Below are 25,005 nucleotides of genomic sequence, written 5' to 3' on the forward strand. Positions count from 1 at the left end.
GATCCCTGCCAGCCTCTAGATCTCTAGTACCCTGGTCTCTTTATTTTCATCTATCTGACAGCCCAGCTGGTGCCTGCTTCCTTCTCTGATGTGCCCGAACTCTTGCTGAGAGGCCCTTACCTCCGCCTGCCTGCTTTCCGGTGTCTGCCCTGCCCCACCCATCAAATGCTGCTGGAGAAGGTTGGTGGCTGCTGCCTGTATAATCCATTATGCCAGCATCCTTTGGGCCCATTACACACCTCCCAGGTTCTCCATTCAGTTCCTTCTGCCATTTTCACTTCATTTCAGACTTTCCTCACCTTTTTATCTCCACCATTGCTCTCAGAGAATGAAAGTTTTACAGAGAAAATTAAAGCCATGGTTCTGGAGTTTCTTTAGCTTCCCACCGGCATTCTCACGCCCCTTTCCTTCCTCCTTCCCTTCTCAGACAGGGGAAGAGTTGTTCTTCCTTCAGTTAAGGCAGCTCTCCTCTAGAAAGTATCCCTTTTTTCTTTCGTATCTTCCCTTTACATAGAAATAAACTCAGGTCTCTGCCGTCAGGAAAAGCAGCTCTGGACTCCAGGCCCCTCTCCAACTAGTGCCCCTCCAAACCCTACTTCATGAACTGTCAACCATCTATTCTCTCCATTTTCTCATTCACTCGTCACATCACTTAGTGGGGCTTTCCTACTTACAATGGGGTTGAAGTCACTCTAGTCAAGGTTAATAATGCCAAACCATTAGTACTTTTCTTGCCTGACCTCTCAGGTAGCCTTTACTTTGTTGACAATTCTGTCCCCTTTGAAGCTATCTCTTGGCATAATGGTGACATTATATCTTTGAGGTTTTCCTTGTCTGAATGCTCCTTTGCCAGCTTCTCTACCTGTCCTGACTCAAGACTTGTTCTCGCAACCTCTTCTTACTATTCGTCTCTCTTCACAAGTAGTCTCACTCCCTCTTGTGACTTCAGTTATCAAAAACTCTTGGATCTTTTCTCTCTAGCCCTGAGTTCTCCTTTGAGCCTCAGGCTCATATCTCCACTGCTTCCTAGATGCTCCAGGTGTATGTCATGAGAATATCTTAGAGCAAAATACAATTTATTCTCTTCCCGCAAGACTGGACATCCTTCTCCCAGGCTCATCCTCATCAAGAGCACTAATGGAGGCTTTTATATAATATGTCAAAATAGTTAAAATTATCAATCAAGTGAACAAACTATTAAATTATGTTCTATCTGCTTACCTGCAAAATAAAGCTCTGTGACAACCTGGAAGGTCAGATTTGATAAGACTCTTGTACTCCCTGGGGTTCTGTGCCAGAATGCGGTGGCTTGGGGAGAGCCACCTCCTGGCCCATGGGCCTCATCCTACACCCCTTCTCTTCCACCTGGGCTCTGTCCTGCACCATGAGGGGCCTGGCACACGTGCTGTGAGCACCCACAAGCCCAAGCTGACACCCTGTGTTCCTCCTAATGGGAGAAAGGTCAGAGGACTAGACTGGAGGGTTTAGGATGTTGTGCTGTGCACAAGAGTAAGGGCAGAGAAGAGTAGGCCCAGAAAGAGGAATCGAAGGTCAAGTTCATAAGAGCATATTGAGACTAAGAGCCTGACTCTATGAGGAAGGCCAAGCACAAGGAATGGGGAGGGGGAACAGGCAGCGTGGGGAGGTGAGCGGCTGAAGATCCGCTGAGGCAGCTGCAGAGATCTGCCCCGGCCGCTGTGGGAGTGGAAGGCTCTGCGGTTCCAGGAAGTGATGCCCTCAGTCCCCTCAGCCACACAGACACATTCTGGACTCTCATCCCTCACATCTGAGCTGTTCATTTTCTTACTAAGTCACTTGAATCAGTTTATCTCCACTGCTAGTTCTCACACCATCATCTTCTACCTGGATGACTCAAGAGCTGCAGTCTAATTCACTTCCCTATCTTAGTCTCATCTCCCTTGACTCCATTTTCCACAGCAGCGGGAATGGTCTTTCTGAAGCATAAATATGATTACTCCTTGTAGGAACCTGCCAGCGTCTGCTCACTGCCTTTGGGAGCAAGTCCAAGCTCCTCAGTATGTCCTTCGAAGTCCTCAGCATCTGAGCCCTGCTTGCCTCTAACTGCATCAGCACCTCTCACTGACCCCAACCCCTCAAGTACACTCACAAATGCAAACAGTACACACACACCTCACACTAGCACACAGAGCATACACACACTCTAATACCCACACACCACACACTCATACATGTCCCACACTAAAACACACATTCACAAACATACTTACACATACTATTGTATTCTATCAAAGTATATGATTATCCACATGCTATACACATAGCAACTCACAAGACACATACGCCACACATACTACACTCACACATTCACACACACACACCTTTTTTCATACTTGTACAACACACACTTCCAAGGCACACATGTTACACATTAGTCACTTACCCACCTATACCACACACTCCACACATACATCACATTATACACTCATGGGTCATACACACTAACACGACGTTCACATGCTCACACACCACCCCCCACTCCATACCCACACCCACACACTAAACACCATGCACACCACAGGCTTTAACCACACAATCTATTTCTCAGTCCTGCAAACCTTTGGCCCGGGCCTTTGCACAGACTGTTCTTCTCCCTGAAATGTCCCTTTCCCCCTTCAGGGCCAGCTGTCTGGGCTTGTCACCAGAAGTCTTTTCCTAACCCTCCAAGCTTGACCCTTCAGAGTGGGAGAGCAGAAGTGGTCCAAGAATTCTCTCAAGAACCAAACTTAAAAGGAGAAGGCTTGCTTGGTTAGCTTGGGAGTTGGGAATCACAGTCTAATTTCTTCAAGTGTTCAGTTCAATTCAGTTGCTCAGTTGTGTCTGACTCTTTGTGACCCCCATGGACTGCAGCATGCCAGGCTTCCTTGTCCATCACCAACTCCGGGAGCTTACTGAAACTCATGTCCATTGAGTCGGTGATGCCATCCAACCATCTCATCCTCTGTCATCCCCTTCTCCTCCTGCCTTCAATCTTTCCCAGCATCAGGGTCTTTTCAAATGAGTCAGTTCTCCACATCAGGGGGCCAAAGTATTGGAGTTTCAGCTTCAGCATCGGTCCTTTCAATGAATATTTAGGACTGATTTCCTTTAGAATGGACTGGTTGGATCTCCTTGCAGTCCAAGGGACTATCAAGAGTCTTCTCCAACACCACAGTTCAAAAGCATCAATTCTTCCATGCTCAGCTTTCTTTATGGTCCAACTCACATCCATATGTGAACGTGACTACTGAAAAAAACATAGCTTTGACTAGACAGACCTTTGATGGCAAAGTAATGTCTCTGCTTTTTAATATGCCGTCTAGGTTGTCATAACTTTTCTTCCAAGGAGCAAGCATCTTTTAATTTCATGGCTGCAGTCACTATCTGCAGTGATTTTGGAGCCCAAGAAAATAAAGTCTGTCTCTGTTTCCATTGTTTCCCCATCTATTTGCCATGAAGTGATGGGACCAGATGCCATGATCTTAGTTTTCTGAATGTTGAATTTTAAGCCTACTTTTTCATTTTGCTCTTTTACTTTCATCAAGAGGCTCTTTAGTTCTTCTTTGCTTTCTGCCATAAGGGTGGTGTCATCTGTATATCTGAGGTTATTGATATTTCTCCAGACAATCTTGATTCTAGTTTGTGCTTCATCCAGTCCAGTATTTCTCATGATGTACTCTGTTCAGTTCAGTTCGGTTCAGTCACTCAGTCATGTCCGACTCTTTGCGACCCCATGAACCGCAGCACACCAGGCCTCCCTGTCCATCACTAACTTCCGGAGTCCACCCAAACCCATGTCCATTGAGTTGGCGATGCCATCCAACCATCTCATCCTCTGTCATCCCCTTCTTCTCCTGTCCTCAATCTTTCCCAGCATCAGGGTCTTTTCCAATGAGTCAGTTCTTCGCATCAGGTGGCCAAAGTATTGGAGTTTCAGCTTCAACATCAGTCCTTCCAATGATCACCCAGTATATAAGTTAAATAAGCAGAGTGACAATACACAGCCTTGACGTATTCCTTTCCCAATCTGGAACCAGGCTGTTGTTCCATACCCAGTTCTAACCATTGCTTCTTGAACTGCATACAGATTTCTCAGGAGACAGGTCCTGTGATCTGGTATTTCCATCTCTTTAAGAATTTTCCACAGTTTGTTGTGATCCACACAGTCAAAGGCTTTGGCATAGTCAATAAAGCAGAAGTAGATGTTTTTTAAGAACTCTCTTGCTTTTTTGATAATCCAATGCATGTTGGCAATTTGATCTCTGGTTCCTTTACCTTTTCTAAAACCAGCTTAACATCTGGAAGTTCACGGTTCACATATTGCTGAAGCCTGGCTTGGAGAATTTTGAGCATTACTAGCATGTGAGATAAGTGCAATTGTGTGGTAGTTTGAGCCTTCTTTGGCATCGCCTTTCTTTGGGATTGGAATGAAAGGCAGGACTTTTCCAGTCCTGTGGGCACTACTGAGTTTTCCAAATTTGCTGGCATATTGAGTGCAGCACTTTCACAGCATCATCTTTTAGGATTTGAGATAGCTCAACTGGAATTCCCTCACCTCCACTAGCTTTGTTCGTGATGATGCTTTCTAAGGCCCACTTGACTTCACATTCCAGGATGTCTGGCTCTAGGTGAGTGATCACACCATCGTGATTATCTGAGTCATGAAGATCTTTTTTTGTATGGTTCTTCTGTGTATTCTTGTCACCTGTTCTTAATATCTTCTGCTTCTGTTAGGTCCATACTGTTCCTGTCCTTTATTGTGCCCATCTTTGCATGAAATGTTCCCTTGGTATCTCTAATTTTCTTAAAGAGATCTCTAGTCTTTCCCATTCTATTGAAGTATAACATTTCTTAAATATTGTATCTCCCTGAGCATATCATTTTTGTTGCTCTCTCTGTTGTCTCAGAATCATGGAAGTAGACCCTTTCAGAGGAGAGAGAACTTTGTGCTTGTGACCAGTAAGGGAGGAGTGTGAAGCCCAGTTCCAGACCACAGCCAGGCTGGGAGGTGGGAAACCCAATGGGCAGAAAGCAGGGGGAGGCAGCTTCCAACTGGAACTGGACTGTAGGGGAAGGAGCCCAGACCTGAGGGGAATAGCCTCAGGTCAAAAGGTCAAGTTCTTAATCAGAAGCATGCCTAGTTTAGAGTGAGCTGAGTTCCAGGGACTCCTTGGCCTGATTACCACTTCTGTTGCTGCTGCTGCTGCTAAGGCACTTCAGTCGTGTCCGACTCTGTGCGACCCCATAGACGGCAGCCCACCAGGCTCCCCTGTCCCTGGGATTCTCCAGGCAAAAACACTGGAGTGGGTTGCCATTTCTTTCTCCAATGCATGAAAGTGAAAAGTGAAAGTGAAGTCGCTCAGTCGTGTCCTACTCTTTGAGACCCCATGGACTGCAGCCTACCAGGCTCCTCCGTCCATGGGATTTTCCAGGCAAGAATACAGGAGTGGGGTGCCATTGCCTTCTCCAGATTACCACTTCTAGTGGAGAGAAAAGCCCAGGTGGGCAGGCTGGCTGGAGGGCAGGGCCTGAACCAGACTAGGAGCTGAGATGGGGGAGGATGACCCAGCTGAAGGTGTTCTTGGAACTCAGAAAGAGGAGGGTTATCAGTCCCAAGTGCCACGCAGCGACTTCCCTGGCAGTCCAGTGCTTAAGACTTTGCCTTCCAGTGAAGGGGACATGAGTTCGATTTCGATCCTTGGCCAGGGAGCTAAGACCCCACATACCTTGCACGGCCAGAAAACCGAGTGGCATGCAGAGTTTGAGAAGGATGCGGCACCTAGAAAGCCACCTTTCTAGAACAGCAGAGTGTCAAGGTCCACTGCAGAGCTATGGAGCCTTAAGTGGTAAAGACTGAAAGACCAGAGTCCTCTTTCAGTGAAGGGGGCTGGCCTCCTGTTGATGAGCGGAGTGGAGGTGGGGGCAGCAGGATGGCACGAGCGGGGCCTTTGATGGAGTGGGGGTCTCCACAGGGGTGCGTGGGTGCCAAGTGTGGGTGCAGAAGTGCACCTGGGAAGGAGGCACACAGCCTTCTCCAGGACAGGAAGGACGTTGTAGACAGGGAGAGGATGTGGGTATAACAAATGCGAAGGCGTTTCGTCAGCTCCTTACCAGCATGCTCTGACAGCCTATTGCCACACCCTGGGAAGTTCTCTCTCTGATTGCTTCAATACCAGCCATTCTGTGCCCACAGCTTTCTGTTCTGGTGCATCCCTTTTTGCCATCCCCACAGTCAACCGTGAAGCCTCTCTGGCTTCCTGGCCCCTGAACACTCTTCTGGCCCAGTCCCTAAGCTCCAGGCCTAGCCCTGAAGGTCATCACTTTAACTGCTTTTCTGCAAACACCTCTAACTTCTTTGCCAGTTTTTCTGTCTCACCCCGCTCTCAACATCCTCTCCAGCCCCAGGGGTGTCACGCATTAGTGAGTTCCAACCTCAAGCCTCAGTTCTTGTTTCTCTGCTTGGCTTTTGGACTCAGGTGGCTAGTTGCCTTCTGGTCACCTCTGAGTGGAGAGGAACGGGGGAGAGGCCTGGGGTGCTGAGGGAGGGACGGAGGGGAGGGTGGAGGGGCGGGGTGGAGAAGCAGAGGGTGGGTGCTGAGTCGGGTCCAGTGGGGCAGCACGTTTGGGTTTCAGGGCTGGAAAATTCAGTCTGTGGAACTTCTTGCAAGTTCACCTGAGGGGAGGGTTCGGGCAAGGGTTCCTGCTGTCGGGCGAACGGGGCTGGCACCTAGATTTGTCCTTCTATCTTGACTGTCCTGTGTCCTCACCGCCCCCCACCAGGGGGCCTGCTGACCTCATGTTTCTTGCTGTCTATGCCCTTCTCCCCAGACCTGAACACCAGACTCCCTCCCTTGTGGTTGCGGTCTCACCCTTCCCTCCCTGCTTTTCTTGAACTCAGCCTCTTGCAGTTACCCTGGTGTGGAGAAGCACTGGCCGCCGCCTCACTGAGCCCGCTGCTGAACCCGCTGATGCCCAGGCTGCCCGCCTGTGTCTTGATCGCTGACTTGAGCTCGTAATTCTCCCGAATGAGCCGCACCAGCTTCTTCAGTTCCTCATTTTCCCGCACCAGCCTCTCGATCTGATGCCGAAGCCCCTCATAATTGGTGAGTAGAGACATGCCCCAGGGCAGCAGGAAGGGTGCGGCCCTCAGGAGGACCCTGCACCTGGAGGCTGCCCAGGGCCTCGGGCCTCGCCCGGGCTGGAGGAGGGCACCAGAGTTTGCAAGTCGCAAGGCTGGCCCAGTGGGCCTGGGTATTGTGAGGTCAGAGGCTGCACCTCCTCCGTGCTCTCTCTGCTCTAATAGGCTCAGCTCTCCATGCCTCCAGGCCTATGTGCTGGGCCCCTGCAGCCTCGAATGTTCCACCCCTTCTCTGTCCAGCCAGCTTTCCTCTCAAGGTGCCTCCTCTGTGGAGTTTCCCGGTCCCGCCCTCTAGGCTGCCCCCACGGACGTGTCCTTTGTCACAGCATTTGCCTGGGCCTATGCAGTTAGCTCTTTAGCCCATTTCACTCACTTCACATCGAGGGCAAGGACTGTGTGACTCGCCAGCATCCAGCAAAGGGCCAGGTGTCGTGAAGGTAGATGACCAGTGAACATCTGTTGAATGAAAACTCGTCACCTTCCTTCCTGGAGAGGGTGCCCTTTCCTGGGGATCTTGGATTTAGTTGTCAGCCTCCTCCTGGTGACATTCTATCTTGGACACCTGGACGCCGGGCTATGCTTTCTTCTAGTCCCAGGTGCTCAGAGACTTTCTCTGGCAGCTTTCCCAGGGGCTCCCGTGTCCAGGTACTTGGCTCCTTGCAGCTTGGTTTCCGTTTCTGTTGACTCAGCTGCCCTATTCCAAATTCCCTGGCGGTGCCCCTCCTGTGCCCGCTCTTCTCTGGATTCTTGAATTTTCTTATTATTCTTCAAGAACCCAAGACTGCATTCCTCATCAGTTTCTAAGAACGCAGATTTCTGAGTCCTTATAGCACTTCCCCGTTTTAGAGCCATCTACTGAGAAATTTGCAGGTCTGACCTTGGCAGGAGTGAAGCCATGTCTTCATGACCTCCACTGGTTCTGCGAGTGTCTGCTCTTGAACAGGAGGAGGTGGTGGCATCTTGGTATAAGCCAGAGTGCTCACACTTGACAGTAGAGTGGGGGTGAGGACGCAGTCGAAGATCAGCCAGGACTGGGGTCAGTCTGAGCTGAGCATTCTACCTGGACCTCACAATGGGAGGCCTACCCCCACCCTCCTCCGACACCCCAGACTGTAATCCTGGCTGAATCACTCTGGCCCTGGGGACCAGGGCTGAGCTTTCTTCAGAGATCTCCTCTCCACATGTTCGGCTCTTAATAGAATATCTCTGCTGGGATTTCCTCCAGCGTGTGAAAATAAGCTTATCATGGTCCAAGCCTCTTCCACCTCCAGTATTATCTCACTGTTGGCCTCTCCTTGGGTGGATGCTTTCTTTGCCGTCTGTGACGGTTACATTTTCTGGGTCAGCTTGGCTGGGCTATGGTGCTGCCTAGGAATTTGGTCAAACACTAGCCTAGTCATTGCTGTGAAAGTTGACTTTAAAGTAAAGTAGATTATCCTCAGTCATGTGCGTGGGCTTTATCTTGGGTTAACCAACCAAAAGCAATCATTCGAAAGCCTTAAGAAGAGAAAACTGAGGTTTTTCCAGGGAAGAAGTAGTTGTGCCTCAGCACTGTTTTAGAAATTGTCTGAGTTTCCCGTCTGCTGGTCTGCTCTGCAGACTTCGGACTTGCTATTTCCAATTGTGTGAGCCAGTTCCTTAAAATAAATCTCTTAATATGTAAGAACTCTGATACACCATCTGTATTTCCCTTTGTACCAGTACTGCTTTCTTTATATATATATATAGCATCAACTGTATGGAGGGCATTGTGCTAGAAATCAGGGGTTCAATGTCATAATCAGGCATTATTCCCACCTTACTGGCCATATTGAGTACAGAGGAGAGCAGCTGTGAATCGAAAAATCACACATAAATGTCAAATTACTGCTGTGATGAATGTGTGGTGCCCAGAGAAGGTGTGGTGTGTGGGTTAGACCCAGTCAGCTAAGGGCAGCCTTCCCGGAAGAAGTGATGATTGAAATGATACAAGGGAAGTTTCTGGTGGGAGAAGAACTTTCTAGCAGGCATGACAGCCCATACAGAGGCCCTGGGTCAGTGTGCTCCCAGGAAGGGCCTGAAAGAGGCTGGCTGAAGTGATGGGCCGGAGGAGGGGAGCTGCTGTGTGTGTGGAGGAGGACAGAGGGCCCAGACTGTGAGCAGGCCTGGCGGCCATGGGACTGTTGATCTTTGTCCTAAGGGCCTCGTGAGAGCTTGAAGGGCTTTAAGAAGGGAGTGTGGGAATGGACTGGAGAGAAAGCCCCTAAGTCGAACACAGTAAGGAGGCCGCCACAGTTACCCAAGCAAGTAATGCAGGTGGCTTGAACACGGGTGGTACCAAGGAGCGAAGTGGATGGGGTTGAGAAAATTTCTGTGGGTACTGGGTGGACTGGTATCCAGCATGGGTGTGAACAGGGACAGCAACACAGTTACTGGTTTGTGTGCTACAGCCTCTGGTGACACCAACCCAGAGGGAACAAGACCAGGTTTAGAGCAAAGACCCCGAACCAGGTTTGGAAGTGCTGCTGAGAGTGGGTGCTGTTGAAGCCTCCAAGGAGTTCATTCAAGGAGGCAATGCTTCCTGCTCCGGTCCCATGGGAGAGCCCGCCGTGTATGCTAGAAAGATATCATTTGGGGCTCATCAGCTTTTAGACGGCAAATGAAGCCACGGGAGTGGGTGAGGTCACCCAGGAATCAGTAAGTCAGAAAGGCAACAGGCTTTAGGCCTCCTGTGCCTCAAAGAGCAGCACAAGCCTGCAGAAGGCACAGGATGGAAGTGCTGCGGGGACTCGCACTCCCCTCGGGCTCTACAGGAATTCTCTGCAGACAAAACTTCAGTGTTTTCCCACTCACTTATGCTGAGTCAGACACCCTCTGGTGTTGGGCCACTGGCTTTTGCACAGTTTGTCCCCATTCAGATTTACCTCATTAGATTCTGCTCTGCGTGCCAGCTTGGCGAGGCCCTCAGGGATCTTTGCTCCCGTCTTGGCTGAGGATGCTTTGTAGGTTTAACAAGCTTCCTTTTACAGCCATCTTCTCAAGAAGATGGTTGAAGAACAGGGGCCTTTATTTAACCTGGAGCCCTCTGTCTGCACCCCCTTCACTTCCCATATCCCTTGTGGGGAGGGGTCAGTCCGCATGTGGCCAGCGCACATCGAGCTATATCGGCCGCATGATCATTTCAGTCCTATTTAACCGCAGGGTCTGCTGGCTTGCAGTCACATCCTGGTGCTGATGGGGAGCTCCTGGGAGGGATCTGCCCAGTCTGTGCCCCACAGAGTCAGCTGGCTCCTGACTACCAGCACCCTCCACTACTGCTGACAGCCCTAATACCCCCCACCCCAGGCAGATGGTACAGACACCTCCTCCTCTGGGCGAGGCACCGAGGCACCACCCTCCAAGCACCTGGGCTTCCCAGGTCCCCACGACTAGCCCATGCTTCCTGCCTTTTCCCAGCTGTCAAGGTTGGGGTTTGGGGCAGGCTGCCGAGTCTCTGGCCTGCTCTTCCTGCCTCCAGCCTCAGCCTCTCTGCATGCTGCCAAGAGGTCTTTCTGACCCCCTGTTGGATGCAGGCTCCACTTGGGGAAGACAGGTGCTGTTGTGGGAGGACGAGAGTCACAGCACATACTGCTCTGCACCCCTGAGCCCGGGACAGGCCCCAGAACACAATAGGTGCTCAAGAAACACACAAACTTTTTTCCTCTTTTCTCAAAGAATTCCCACCACAGAGCTGGAGAAGGCACGTTGGCTAGTGGTAGAAGCAGGCCAGATGCTAGCTGAGTGTCTGAGGATGAGCCTCTGGGTTTCTGAGGGAACGGCTGCCCCTCCCTGCGTCTAGAGGCCTGGGGAGGCAGTGGCCTGGGAGAAGCAGGGGACCCTGCGCACCAGCCTGGGGTCCTGCCAGCCAGAGTCGGGGAGAAAGCCTCAGAGGAAAACGTCTCCAGGTGCTAGTTAGAGGCAGAGTGTTCTGGGAATGAGACCTTGGTCACCAACGGGGGTCATCCCGTCACCCCTCGTAAAGGGGTGAGTTAGAGGCCAGGACAGGGGCAGGAGGGCCCTGTCAGGCCCTGGAGCCTGGCAGCATCTCCTGTAGTGCCCTCTCTGCCTTTTACGAAGCATCATCTGAGGGCAGCCAGGAGGAGGAGGGCGCGGCAGCATTACAGAGGGGAGGGGCTGGGGACCGGGCTGCTGGGGATGTGTGTGGTTGGGTTCAGGCCCTCGGACTCCAAAAGCCTCAGCCCGGACCTGTGTCACTCCTTACCCTGACCCTCGGTTGATGTCTGCTCCTAGTGCAGACCCCAGCGTGGGAGCCCGCCTCAGGTCCTGCCATCAGCAGCGTCGAGTGATTGCGCATTGGGCCTCGGTGTGGCCGCGTGGCCCCAGCGGCCCCCATGTGCGTGCCTCTATCCCTTCATCTGTCGTGGTGGGCGATGTGCTACCTCCTCCCCCCGCTGTGTGAGGCCTGAATGAGGTGACGTGTGTAACACAGCAAGGGCTGTGTCTGGCGCAGGGGAAGAGCTAAATGCATTTTCTCATCAACCCAGAGATCTTGACAGCCTGCCAGGTGCCAGGCACGTTGTGGGGACAGCAGGGAGCAAACAAAGAACCTCTGCTCTCTCTGGCTCCATTTCCATGGCCAGGAGCAGCCCAGGGAAGGGCAGGCCTGAAGCTGGAGGGGGAGAAGAACCCCAGGCTCCCTGGCCCTGTTCCTTGACTGGCGGGCACTCTCAGAGCCTGGGAGGGGAGACAGAGGGTCATGGAGGTGGGGGACCCTAGCCAAGGACTGCCTGCCAGTAAGGGTAAGGGGTGACTGTGGACATTGGCCTTCTGAAACCTCAGCCCCCCATCAGCCGGCTTGTGACGCCGTCTCGTAAGGCTTCTGTCAGGACCGTGCGTCCGGTTATCTGCTCCACTAGCGGCATTGCCGCCATCTCTCACCGCTGCAGGGAACCCAGCAGAAGCCTGCTGCCTGCTGGCAGGCACGTGGGCTGCCGACTGAGAGAAGGAGGTGAGGGTGGTGGTGATGCAGGGTGGGAGGAGGAGTGATGTGGGGAAGGCTGAGCAGGTGGGAATGAGGCCCGCAGTGCAGAGAGGTCAGAGGGCCTCTCTAACAGGCAGCTCTTGGGAGGAGACTAGAGCCGGATGTGGGACAGGAAGTGAGGGTGTTGAGGGCAAAACCTTCCTGATGGAGGGACAGCCAGTGCAAAGGCCCTGTGCATGCGAGCAGCTGGGGTGCACTTTTGAAGACCAGCCAGCAGGCCTGCAAGGTGGAGGGGAATGAGCCCTGAAGACAGAGGTGGCCACGTAGAGACAGAGGCGAGGTGTCGAGGGGAACACAGGGACTTTGGATCTTACACCTGGTGAGAGGCTGAGGCTCGGAGGGTTTTGAATGGAAGAAGGAGCTTAACAGACAGTTCACATGATTATATGACCTGGGACTGGGGCTGCAGGATCCTCGTCACTGCTAGGTCCTTGGGTCCACTTCCAGCACTTCCTGGGCTCTAAGTGAGCCCTGCAGAGCAAGTTCACTGGCCCTGCCTGGCCCTGCCACCTCCCTTGCTCCTCGGCCTCTGGGTAAAGTCCAGACATCCCCGCCTGCCCGCACCTCCCCACCTGCACCCCCTCGCACACACCGACTTCTGCCTGCCGCATGCCTCCCCAGCCCTTGCACAGCTCCTGAACCGAGTCCATCCCTGCTCCGGGTGCCTCTGTGACAGGCCCTGGCCAGCCCTGCAGCTGAGGGCAGATCCGCTCCCAGCCCTCAGCTCAGCCCAATCTGGAGTAGAACAGTTGGGGGCCTTTCATCAGGAGTCTCTGTGAGCATGGAGGGAAGTGGCAGGGGACAGGGCCACCTGGTTTTAGGCCTGAATCTGGAGAGCAGTGTTTAAATCTTCGCTCGCCTTTTGCCGGCTGGCTGGGAGAAACACCATGAGGTCACGGCAGGCAGGGCTGTCTGTCACCTTTGGGGAGTGAGTTTGTCTTAAAAGTCAGATGACCCAGAGGTGAGGTCAGGGTCTGCATGCTCGACATCCAGTTGCGGTGACAGACTTTGGACACTTGGGGTCTTCATCTGCCTACACTCAGGGCTCACAGAGGAATAGCTGCTGTAAGGGGAGCAACTTGAGGCCGGCAAGCACACACCAGGGTGCTCTGATAAGGTCACCAAGCTGAGGGTCAGATGGTGGGATTGACACAGGATTAGAGCCCAACCCGGGGTATTGGCCATCCTAGTCATCTGCCACTCAGGCCTCCTTGCCCTTGGCCCAGAGGCCTCCCCAGCTCCCATGCCTGCAAGTGAGTCCTGGGTGAGGCTCTGGGCCAGAGGTCAGCTTGTTCACCGTCACCTGGGCTCTGGCTGGATCTGGGTGGCACACCTGGCCCTACTTCTTCCTGTGATTTTTTTTGGCCAGCCCTTACTGCCTGGTCCAGTATCCTTGCCTGGAAAATCTCAGGACCGAGGACAGAGGAGCCTGGTGGGCTGTAGTCCATTGGGTCACAAAGAGTCGGGCACCACTGAGTGACTAACACTTACACTTACTGCCTGGTCCTAGGAACATGTCTCTTCTCTTTTCTCTTCTGCAGCGGACGAGAAGTAAAGACTTTCCCAAACCAGTTTCCTCAGAATCTGCCGTGGAGTCCTGGGTTTGTGACCTGAGCCCCTTTCTAGAGCTAGGCTCATTTGCTTGGTGGTGGTGATGGACACCTACTTAGGCTGATCAATGTTCATCCTCCCTGCTCCAACCCTCTCTCCCTAGCATCTTCCACCACAGCGCTTCTGGTCGACATCCCTCAGGTGGGAGACTCTGATCCCAGGATCCTCTTCAGCCTGTGTGGGTCCTTGAGCCACAGCCTGAGGAATTTCATGATACAATTTTATGACGTTGTTGTTATTATTTAGTCTCTAAGCCGTGTCAGACTTTTTTGCAACCCTTTGGATCACAGCCCACCAGGGCTTCTCTGTCCATTGGGTGAGTACCCTTGGTTCAGCTGGATCTCTTTGTGGTGTTACTGAAAAAACCTGGTTATAGGAGGGAATCCTAAAAAAATACAGTTTTGCTAAAATGCTTGTTTTGAAAATGTGAATTTGTTTCAACATGATTGATATATTTGGGAACAATTTGAACACAGGCAGATTTATTTTTCTCTCTTTTTGGCCGCACTGTGTGGCACGCGGGATCTAAGTTCCCTGACCAGGGATTGAACCCATGCCCTCTGCAGTAGATGCCTGGAGTCTTCACCACTGGACCTCCCAGGAAGTCTCAAACTTCCTTTGTTTATGTGCAATTTTGTTTATGAGAAATAGGTGGAAACAGAAAGTAAAAACCGCACCCAGCTGAATGAACAACCACCTAGCGATGTGCAGGACACACACCTCAGACATCCGCCAGCTGCTTCAGTTCACCAGTCAGCACCATGCTGAGCCACACCCCGACATCTGTGTTACAGTTTCCCATCCGATTTCAGACACTTCGCAATAATCCACAAGCCACAACCTTTCCCCACCCACGTCTGTAAACTGGCTTCACGTCTTCTTCAAGGTAAATCCCACATTTATTGTAGTATTCCTGTATTTCTTAACCACGTAACATAAGGAAACCTGTGCTGTCCTTTTTATCACGTTAAGACTTTCCGAGTGTATCGTTGGTGACATTTCTGAGTACTGTGCTTCTAGCCCCGTTTTCCTCGGAAGCCTCGTGGCATTTCTTGTGCTGGTTGCACACGGCGGGGCTGCTGCTGGACTCTGGTGGTTCCTGAGCCCCTGGAAGCCATGGCCTGTGAACTGGCACTCAGCATCCTGCCTGCTGCCTCTCGCCGTCTCCGGGATGGAGTGCTCCTCCGGGCGGCCGGGACACTCTCCCGGGCCTCTTGAGAGAATCACCGGTGGGAGGACTAATCCTTTTTCTGTGAGTGTCTCCTGCACCGTGAGGGAGCCCTCGCGTTGCCACCGCACCCCCACACTGGACCCAGACAGTGCTGTGTGCTCTTTAATGCACAAGGCAACCCAACAAGGACGAGACTTATTGAGCTGTGTACCATGTACCCTGCTGGGCATCAGGTGACTGTGGCGGCACCACATACATTACGGAAAATTACAGTAAGTGGGGCACACACATGGCAGGCGAGGGCTTGACTGGGGACCCTGAGGCAAAGGCCGTCTGGCCCTGGTGGGGCATCAGGGCCTCATCCCAGAGGAATGACTTCTGAAGATCTCATCTCTCAGAAGGAGCCAAGTTACTGGGCTGTTGTGGTCCTCTGTGGTCCTGAGGACACGAAGGGGAAGGTACAGAGGCCCGGAGTCCAGGCAGATTGGTGCAGGTGAGGTGTGCAGAGGAGGAACTGGGGGGCGCTGAGCGGTCACCAGGGGCAGACCACTCAGGGCCCTGAGGACCCTCAGAAAGCATGGACTGTATCCTGGGCTGTGGGTGGTGGGGAGGGCTGTACCTTTGAAAGTGTGTGTATTGGCTTCCTCAGCTGTCACATGGACAGTGTGATGTCAGTACCAAAATGTTGAGCCCTCCTGGGCTGTGCTGGGCAGTCCAGCACCACATTTGCTCTGCCCAAACTGGGAAGTGTCCCTGTGAGAAACTCTGCATCTTCAATGAGCAGTCAACAAAGAATATTTTAGTTTCAAATGTACTTTTAATTATTGTTAATTTTGAGTTTAGTTATTTTGTGGTCAGAGAACAATTTGTTATAATATTGTTCCATGTAGCTGTCATTCTTTCATTTTGATATGTACAATAGTTTATATATCCATAACCAAGGGAACATTTCATGCAAAGATGAGCTCGATAAAGGACAGAAATGGTATGGACCTAACAGAAGCAGATGTTAAGAAGAGGTGGCAAGAATACACAGAAGAACTGTACAAAAAAGATCTTAACGACCCAGATAATCACAATGGTGTGATCACTCACCTAGAGCCAGACATCCTGGAATGTGAAGTCAAGTGGGCCTTAGAAAGTATCACTACGAACAAAGCTAGTGGAGGTGATAGAATTCCAGTTGAGCTATTCCAAATCCTGAAGGATGATGCTGTGAAAGTGCTGCACTCAATATACCAGCAAATTTGGAAAACTCAGCAGTGGCCACACGACTGGAAAAGGTCGGTTTTCATTCCAATCCCAAAGAAAGGCAATACCAAAGAATGCTCAAACTACTGCACAATTGCACTCATCTCTCATGCTAGTAAACTAATGCTCAAAATTCTCCAAGCCAGGCTTCAGCAATACGTGAACTGTGAACTTCCAGATGTTCAAGCTGGATTTTGAAAAGGCAGAGGAACCAGAGATCAAATTGCCAGCATCCGCTGGATCATGGAAAAAGCAAGAGTTCCAGAAAAACATCTATTTCTGCTTTATTGACTATGCCAAAGCCTTTGACTGTGTGGATCACAATAAACTGTGGAAAATTCTGAAAGAGATGGGAATACCAGACCACCTGACCTGCCTCTTGAGAAATCTGTATGCAGGTCAGGAAGCAACAGTTAGAACTGGACATGGAACAACAGACTGGTTCCAAATAGGAAAAGGAGTATGTCAAGGCTGTATATTGTCACCCTGCTTATTTAACTTATCTGCAGAGTACATCATGAGAAACGCTGGACTGGAAGAAACACAAGCTGGAATCAAGATTGCTGGGAGAAATATCAATAACCTCAGATATGCAGATGACACCACCCTTATGGCAGAAAGTGAAGAGGAACTCAAAAGCCTCTTGATGAAAGTGAAAGTGGAGAGTGAAAAAATTGGTTTAAAGCTCAACATTCAGAAAACGAAGATCATGGCATCCGGTCCCATCACTTCATGGGAAATAGATGGGGAAACAGTGGAAACAGTGTCAGACTTTATTTTTCTGGGCTCCAAAATCACTGCAGATGGTGACTGCAGCCATGAAATTAAAAGACACTTACTCCTTGGAAGGAAAGTTATGACCAACCTAGACAGCATATTCAAAAGCAGAGACATTACTTTGCCAACAAAGGTTCGTCTAGTCAAGGCTATGGTTTTTCCTGTGGTCACGTATGGATGTGAGAGTTAGACTGTGAAGAAGGCTGAGCACCGAAGAATTGATGCTTTTGAACTGTGGTGTTGGAGAAGACTCTTGAGAGTCTCTTAGACTGCAAGGAGATCCAACCAATCCATTGTGAAGGAGATCAGCCCTGGGATTTCTTTGGAAGGAAAGATGCTAAAGCTGAAACTCCAGTACTTTGGCCACCTCATGCGAAGAGCTGACTCATTGGAAAAGACTGTGATGCTGGGAGGGATTGGGGGCAGGAGGAGAAGGGGACGACAGAGGATGAGATGGCTGGATGGCATCACCGACTCGATGGATGTGAGTCTGAGTGAACTCCGGGAGTTGGTGATGGACAGGGAGGCCTGGCGTGCTGCGATTCATGGGGTCGCAAAGAGTCAGACACGACTGAGTGACTGATCTGATCTGATCTGATCTGATGGCTGAGTAGTATTCTGTTATATAACTATCACAATGAGTGTATTCCTTTACCTGTCCCTGGACATTTTAGTCAAATTTTTTTTGGTTATTATGAATAAAGCTTCTATGGACACTTGTATAGTATATAAGTCTTTGGATAAAAATATAGGAATAGAACTGCTAGATCATACAGTTCAGTTCAGTTCAGTCGCTCAGTCGTGTCTGACTCTGCGACCCCCATGGACTGCAGCATGCCGGTCTTCCCTGTCCATCACCAACTCCCAGAGTTTACTCAAACTCATGTCCGTCGAGTCGGTGGTGCCATCCAACCATCTCATCCTCTGTCGTCCCCTTCTCCTCCTGCCTTCAATCTTTCCCGGCATCAAGGGTCTTTTCAAATGAGTCAGTTCTTCACATCAGGTGGCCAAAGTATTGGAGTTTTAGCTTCAGCATCAGTCAGTCCTTCCAATGAATATTCAGGACTGATCTTCTTTAGGATAGACTGGTTTGATCTCCTTGCAGTCCAAGGGACTCTCAAGAGTCTTCTCCAACACCACAGTTCAAAACCATCAATTCTTCGGCACTCAGCTTTCTTTATAGTCCAACTCTCACATCCACCAGGGTTCCCTGGTGGCTCAGAAGGTAAAGCATCTGCCTGCAATGCAGAGACCTGGGTTCAATCCCTGGGTTGGGAAGATCCCCTGGAGAAGGAAATGGCAACCCAATCCAGTATTCTTGCCTAGAGAATCCCATGGACGGAGGAACCTGGTAGGCTACAGTCCACAGGGTCGCAAAGAGTTGGGCACGACTGAGTGACTTCATTTCATTTCACTTCTTCACTGAAAAAACTATAGCTTTGACTAGACGGACCTTTGTCAGCAAAGTAATGTCTCTGCTTTTTAATATTCTGTCTAGCTTTGTCATGGCTTTTCTTCCAAGGAGCAAGCGTCTTTTAATTTCATGGCTACAGTCACCATCTGTAATGGTTTTGGAGTCCAAGAAAATAATGTCTGTCACTGTTTCCCCATCTATTTGCCATGAAGTAATGGGGCCAGATGCCATGATCTTTGTTTTTTGAATGTTAAGCTTTAAGTCAGCTTTTTCACTTCCTCTCTAACTTTCATCAAGAGGCTCTTTAGTTCTTCTTTGCTTTCTGCCACAAGGGTGGTGTCATCTGCATGTCTGAGGTTACTGATATTTCTCCCAGCAATCTTCATTCGAGCTTGTGCTTTATCCAGCTCAGCATTTCACATGATGTATTCTGCACATTTCTTTGCATTGATGACTGAGGAAGGCTTTCTTATCTCTCCTTGCTATTCTTTGGAACTCTGCATTCAGATGGGTATATCTTTCCTTTTCTCCTTTGTCTTTTGCTTCTCTTCTTTTCTCAGCAATTTGTAAGGCCTCCTCAGACAACCATTTTGCCTTTTTGCATTTCTTTTTCTTGGGGATGGTCTTGATCACTGCCTCCTGTACAATGTCACGAACCTCTGTCCATAATTCTTCAGGCACTCTATCAGATCTAATCCATTGAATCTACTTCTCACTTCCACTGTAAGGGATTTGACTTAGGTCATATCTGAATGGTCTAGTGGTTTTCCCTACTTTCTTCAATTTAAGTCTGAATTTGCCAATAAGCAGTTCGTGATCTGAGCCACAGTCAGCTTCCAGTCTTGTTTTTGCTGACTGTATAGAGCTTCTCCATCTTTGGCTGCAAATAATATAATTAATCTGATCTCAGTATTGACCGTCTGGTGATGTCCATGTATAGAGTCTTCTCTCGTGTTGTTGGAAGAAGGTGTTTTCTATGACCAATGTGTTCTCTTGACAATCTCTGTTAGCCTTTGCCTGCTTTATTTCGTACTCCAAGGCCAAACCTGCCTGTTATTCCAGGTAGCCCTTGAATTCCTACTTTTGCATTCCAGTCCCCTATGATGAAAAGAACACCTTTTTTTTTGGTGTTAAGTCCTAGAAGGTCTTGTAGATCATCAAAGAACCATTCAACTTCAGTTTCTTCGGCATTTACTGGTTAAAGCATAGACTTGGATTACCGTGATACTGAATGGTTTGCCTTGGAAACGAACAGAGATCATTCTGTCATTTTTGAGATTGCACCCAAGGACTGCATTTTGGACTCTTTTGTTGACTATGAGGGCTACTCCATCTCTTCTAAGGGGTTCTTGCTCACAGTAGTAGATACAATGGTCATCTGAATTAAATTCTCCCATTCCAGTCTATTTTAGTTCATTGATTCCCAAAATGTCAATGTTCACTCTTGCCATCTCCTGTTTGACCACTTCCAATTTACCTCGATTCATGGACCTAACATTCCAGGTTCCTATGCAATATTGTTCTTTGTAGCATTGGACTTTACTTCCATCACCAGTCACATCCACATCTGGGTGCTGTCTTTGCTTTGGCTCCATCTATTCATTCCTTCTGGAGTTATTTCTCCACTCCTCTCCAGTAGCATATTGGGCACCTACCGACCTGGGGAGTTCATCTTTCTGTGTCATATCTTTTTGCCTTTTCATACTGTTCATGGAGTTCTCAAGGCAAGAATACTGACGTGGTTTGCCATTTCCTTCTTCAGAGAACCATATCTTGTCAGAACTCTCCACCATGACCCATCTGTCTTGGGTGGCCCTACACGGCATGGCTCATAGTTTCACTGAGTTAGACAAGGCTGTGGTCCATGTGATCAGTTTGGTTAGTTTTCTGTGATTGTGGTTTTCATTCTGTAAATATCTGTTATAAACTGCCAGATTGTTTTCCAAAGTGGTTATACTATTTTACTTTTCCATCAACAGTAAATGAGAATTCCAGTTGCTCTACATCTTTGGCAGTATGCTAATGTAAATCTTTTAATTTTAGCTGTTCTACTGAATGTAGAGTGGTATTTCATTGTGGTTTTAAATTGCATGTCCTTGATGGCTAATGATTTTGAAAACAATTCATGTGCTTACTGGCCGTTTGCATATCTTCTTTTTTATATGTAGTTTTTAAACTTGATATATTGTATTTTCATTTTTATTCAATTAAGGAAATTTTCTCTTTTTTTTGGCTTAGAGGCTTGCGGGATCTTAGTTCCCTGATAAAGGATCAAACCTGCACCCCCTGCAGTGGAAGCACAGAGTCAACCACTGGACTGCCGGTGAAATTCCTATGTATCTTCTTTTATGAGCTTCCTAAAATTTTTTGCCCATCTAAAAAAAATTAGGTTGAGTGTCTTCTAATTATGACATTCCCTGGTGGCTCAGAGGTAAAGAAACTGCCTGCTAATGCAGGAGACTGGGTTGGGAAGATCCCCTGGAGCAGGAAATGGCAGCCCACTCCAGTATTCTTGCCTGGAGAATCCCATGGACAGGGGAGCCTCGTGCACTACAGCCCACGGGGCTGCAAAAGAGTCAGACAGGACTTAGCGACTGAACAACAACAACACTTGTACATCTGGATACAACTGTAACCCTTTGCAAATACATGTATTGCAAATATTTTCTGCAAGCTGTGGCTTGTCATTTTATTTCCTTTTCAAGAGCAAAAGCTTTTAAGTTTATCAAAAAATTTTTTAAATGGTCTGTGCTTTTTGTGTCCTATTTAGGAAATCTGTCTACATTTTATCTAGAAGTTTTTATAATTTTAGCTTTCATATTTAGGTCCATGGTCCATTTCAAGCTAATTTTTGTATCTGTTGTAAGGTAAGGGTGGAGGTTCTTTCTCTTTAATATCGATATCTAATAGTTCTATTACCATTTGTTTAAAGAAATGTGTGTAGTATATTTCTGGATTTTCTATTCTGTCCGCTGATCTGTGTGTTTCCCTTGCTACTGCTAAGTCGCTTCAGTCGTGTCCGACTCTGTGCGACCCCATGGACTGCAGCCCACCAGGCTTCTCCATCCATGGGATTCTCCAGGCAAGAACACTGGAGTGGGTTGCCATTTCCTTCTCCAATGCATGAAAGTGGAAAGTGAAAGTGAAGTCGATCAGTCGCTCAGTCGTGTCTGACTCTTAGCGACCCCATGGACTGTAGCCCACCAGGCTCCTCCGCCCATGGGATTTTCTGGGCAACAGTACTGGAGTGGGGTGCCATTGCCTTCTCCCATTAGGACACTATTATACTGTCTCAATCATTACAGCTTTACAGAACATTTTGAAATCAGGTCCTCCAACCTTGTTCCTTTTCAAAATTGTTTCGGCTTTTTGAAGTCTTTCATGTTTCCATACATACTTAAGGTGTTTGTCAATGTCTACAATAAAACCTGATAGGATTTTCATTGGAATTGTGTTGATTTTCTAGGTCAACCTAGAAAGAACTGATATCCCTATTGAGTCTGATGCATGAACCTGGTACATCTCTCTCTTTATCTTTCAAAATCTCAGAAATGTTTTGTAGTTTTCCGTAGACTTGCATTGCATGTATTTTGTTGTTTATCACTGTGAAGAAACGTAGCAGACCTGAGACTGCCACCCTCAGAAAGGTCTGCTTGGCCTTGGTCATCTGGGAATTTGATTTCGGAGAGTTCCCATAATTCTCCGAACTGATAAACTGATAAGAATGGCTCGCTGTGCCCAACTCTTGGTTCAAACAATGTGGCTTATGCTGAGCTTGTGATTTCCTTCTGAGAGTCTGGAATTTGGCTTGCTGCTGGGCAGAGGGCGCCTATGTGACCAGCCCCCTATGAGAAGCTTCAGCACTGGGTTTCTAATATGCTTCCTTCATAGACAACATTGCACACGTATTGTCCCAACTCATTGCTCAGAGAATTAAGTTCATGCTGTGTGACTCCACAGGGAGAGACTCCTAAAAGCTTGCACTGGGTTTCCTTCACATTTTGCCCCAAGTCTTTTTTCTGTGCGGATTTTGCTTCATATCTTTTCTGTGTAATAAATCATTGCCATGAGCAGGAGTATAGCTGAATCCTGAGTTCTAATGAATCAACAAACCTGAGAGTGATCTTAGGGAGCCTCTGCCATAATCTCTATGCATTCTATGGTTTTGTGATATACATAGAGTTTTATTTTTTTTATGTTTGTGGCTATGTATAGTTTATGATTTTTTATTGTTGACCTGTATCCATGAACTTGTCAAACTCTTTTGTTAGTTCTAGTAGGTTTTCGGTAGATTTCTTAGAATTTTCTATGTACATGATCATGTTGCTATAGATAAACACACCTTTTTTCCTTGTCCTGTTGTGCTGGTTGGGGCCTCCAGTATAATATTTTGCTATTGTTTTTGAGGAAACCTTTAGATGTCTTTATTGCTTGGGGGGCAGGGCCTGGGTATGGGCAGTCAGCTTCCTCTTCCCCATCACAGGTGTCCTGTGGGTGGTACTGTGCTTCCAGGCACAGAGGGTGGCCACATGGTTGCAGACCGTGGTCCGCGTGCTGGATTCCTACTTCACAACGACCTCAACGACTTTGCCACTGTCCGTCCTGTGGAGAATCCACCTGTTGTAGCAGACGGTGTCTCAGGGCTGCAGATGACTGGGTTCCGAGCCAGGCGTCTGCTGGATCCTCTTCATCAGGAGGCTGCAGCAGTTCCGCGAGACCATCCATGCTAACGCAGGGACCTGGCAGCAGCAAAGGTGCCCGTGTCTAAGAGTCCCCTTTTTATAAGGACACCAGTTGTGTTGGATTAGGGGCCACCTTACTCCAGCACAACTGTATATTTTTTTTTTTCCCCAAATAGAAGTATAGTTGATTTACAATGCTGTCTTAGTTTAAGGTGTACATCAGAGTGATTCAGTTGTATATGTATAATGCACACGCATGCTCAGTTACTTCAGTCATGTCCGGCTCTGTAGCCAGACTGTAGCCTACCAGGCTCCTCTGTCCATGGGATTCTCTAGGCAAGAATACTGGAGTGGATTGTCATACCCTCCTCCAGGGGATCTTCCTAACCCAGGGATCAAACCCACGTCTCTATGTCTCCTGCATTGGCAGGTGGGTTCTTTACCACTAGGGCCACCTGGGAAGCCCCTCAGCTCGCTGGAGTCAAACCCTGTTTCTGGATTGTTCACATCCTTGATTCCTGGTTCACCTTAAGGAGCGGCAGATGGCTCCTCAGCAATCACTGTGGGGGTGGCGGCATCTGCTAGGCCGCAGGCATCACGTTCCCTTTTGGGAGCCCTCACTCACATTTGGAGGCCCGAAATAGCTGATGGCTGTGACATTTCTTGCCCACCAATATGGCAGGAAATCTTTCATTTCACAAGGCCTTCTTTAGTAGCATAGATGGGAGTTGAGATGTTCAGCTGTGTGTGTGTGTGTGTGTGTGTGTGTGTATGGTGGGCGTTGTTTGAATCTGGGGAGTTCTTCAAGGTCCCCAGTTCCTGACAAGCCCAAGACAAAGCAGAACTCAGGAACACAGAACGTTTTGGCGGCAGATGGGCCAAGCCGTGCTGCTGCCTGGGGCGCAGCATCTGGGCCCGGTGGGGGAGGGCTGCCTGGGGAGCCGAAGCACCTGCCATCAGTGCCTCCCCTCCCAGCGCCCCACGCCCGCCAGGCCAGGCCCTCACTGTGGGCCTCGCTGATTTTCCTGCCTTTACTCAAACCACTTCCAGGCTCTTCACTGAAAGGTCCCAGTGGTTCATCCCTGCATGCAGAAGAGTTCGAACTCGAGTTCTGCGTCCACAGCTGACACACCGACCTCGACCCTCCACTATGCTGTCACCTCCTCGCTGTTCCACCTGCTCCCCCAGATAGGCCTCCGCAAGTTTCCTGGGCTTTCAGTTCTGCTGCCTACACTCCTCAAGTGCTTCCCACTGATGCTTATGCTGACCAGAGTCCAGAGTCTGCAGCCCTCCTGCCCGGTCCTGGGGCAGTTGGTGCATGGGTGGCTCATGCCACATAGAGTTCCCCACTCCTTCCACGGTCTACACCAATGGCACACCCACTCTGGACTAGATGCTGGCCTGAGTGTCAGGATGCGCAGGTCGCGTGCCTGTCCTGAAGGCTCCTCCAGCTCCAGAGGCTGAGGGCAGCACTGGTTAGCAGGGCAGGCGGCACAGGGCACCTGCGGGCTGCTGAGCTCATGGGGTCCTGTGCTGCCCACATGGTGCTTTTCGAAAGCAGGTGCAGTGATGATGCTGATACTCTGTGTCCTATAATCTTCTTTAAAAAATACAGATTGATTTGGCTGTGCCGGGTCTTAGCTGTGGCGCAGGGACCTTTGGTTGCGGTGTGGGAACCCTTAGTTGCTGGATGTGGGATCCAGTTCCCTGACTGGAGATGGAACCGCCAGCACTGGGAGCATGGAGTCTTCACCTCTGGAGCACCAGGGAAGTCCCATGCGTCGTTTAACCTGAAAGCATGAATGGACTTACTGATCAGTCATGTAAATAAACATTTTGAAGAATAAAGTAGTCCTCCTCAAGGCTCCAGAAGAAGCCCACCGACACCCTGTCCCTGGGTGTCTTACACAGTAAGACAGGCTT

General features: G+C 49.4%; 1 long non-coding RNA gene across 1 annotated transcript; it reads left to right on the plus strand.

The window, feature by feature from the left end:
* Positions 1-25: 25 nt before the first annotated feature.
* LOC113903924 lies at positions 26-25,000 on the plus strand. The gene is made up of 4 exons (XR_003514346.1): positions 26-180; positions 6,917-7,121; positions 22,884-23,154; positions 24,133-25,000. It is a non-coding gene; the product is annotated as an uncharacterized LOC113903924 (long non-coding RNA).
* Positions 25,001-25,005: the final 5 nt, after the last annotated feature.

This window comes from Bos indicus x Bos taurus, chromosome 14, assembly GCF_003369695.1.
Source record: "Bos indicus x Bos taurus breed Angus x Brahman F1 hybrid chromosome 14, Bos_hybrid_MaternalHap_v2.0, whole genome shotgun sequence".
NCBI classification, from domain to species: Eukaryota; Metazoa; Chordata; class Mammalia; order Artiodactyla; family Bovidae; genus Bos; species Bos indicus x Bos taurus.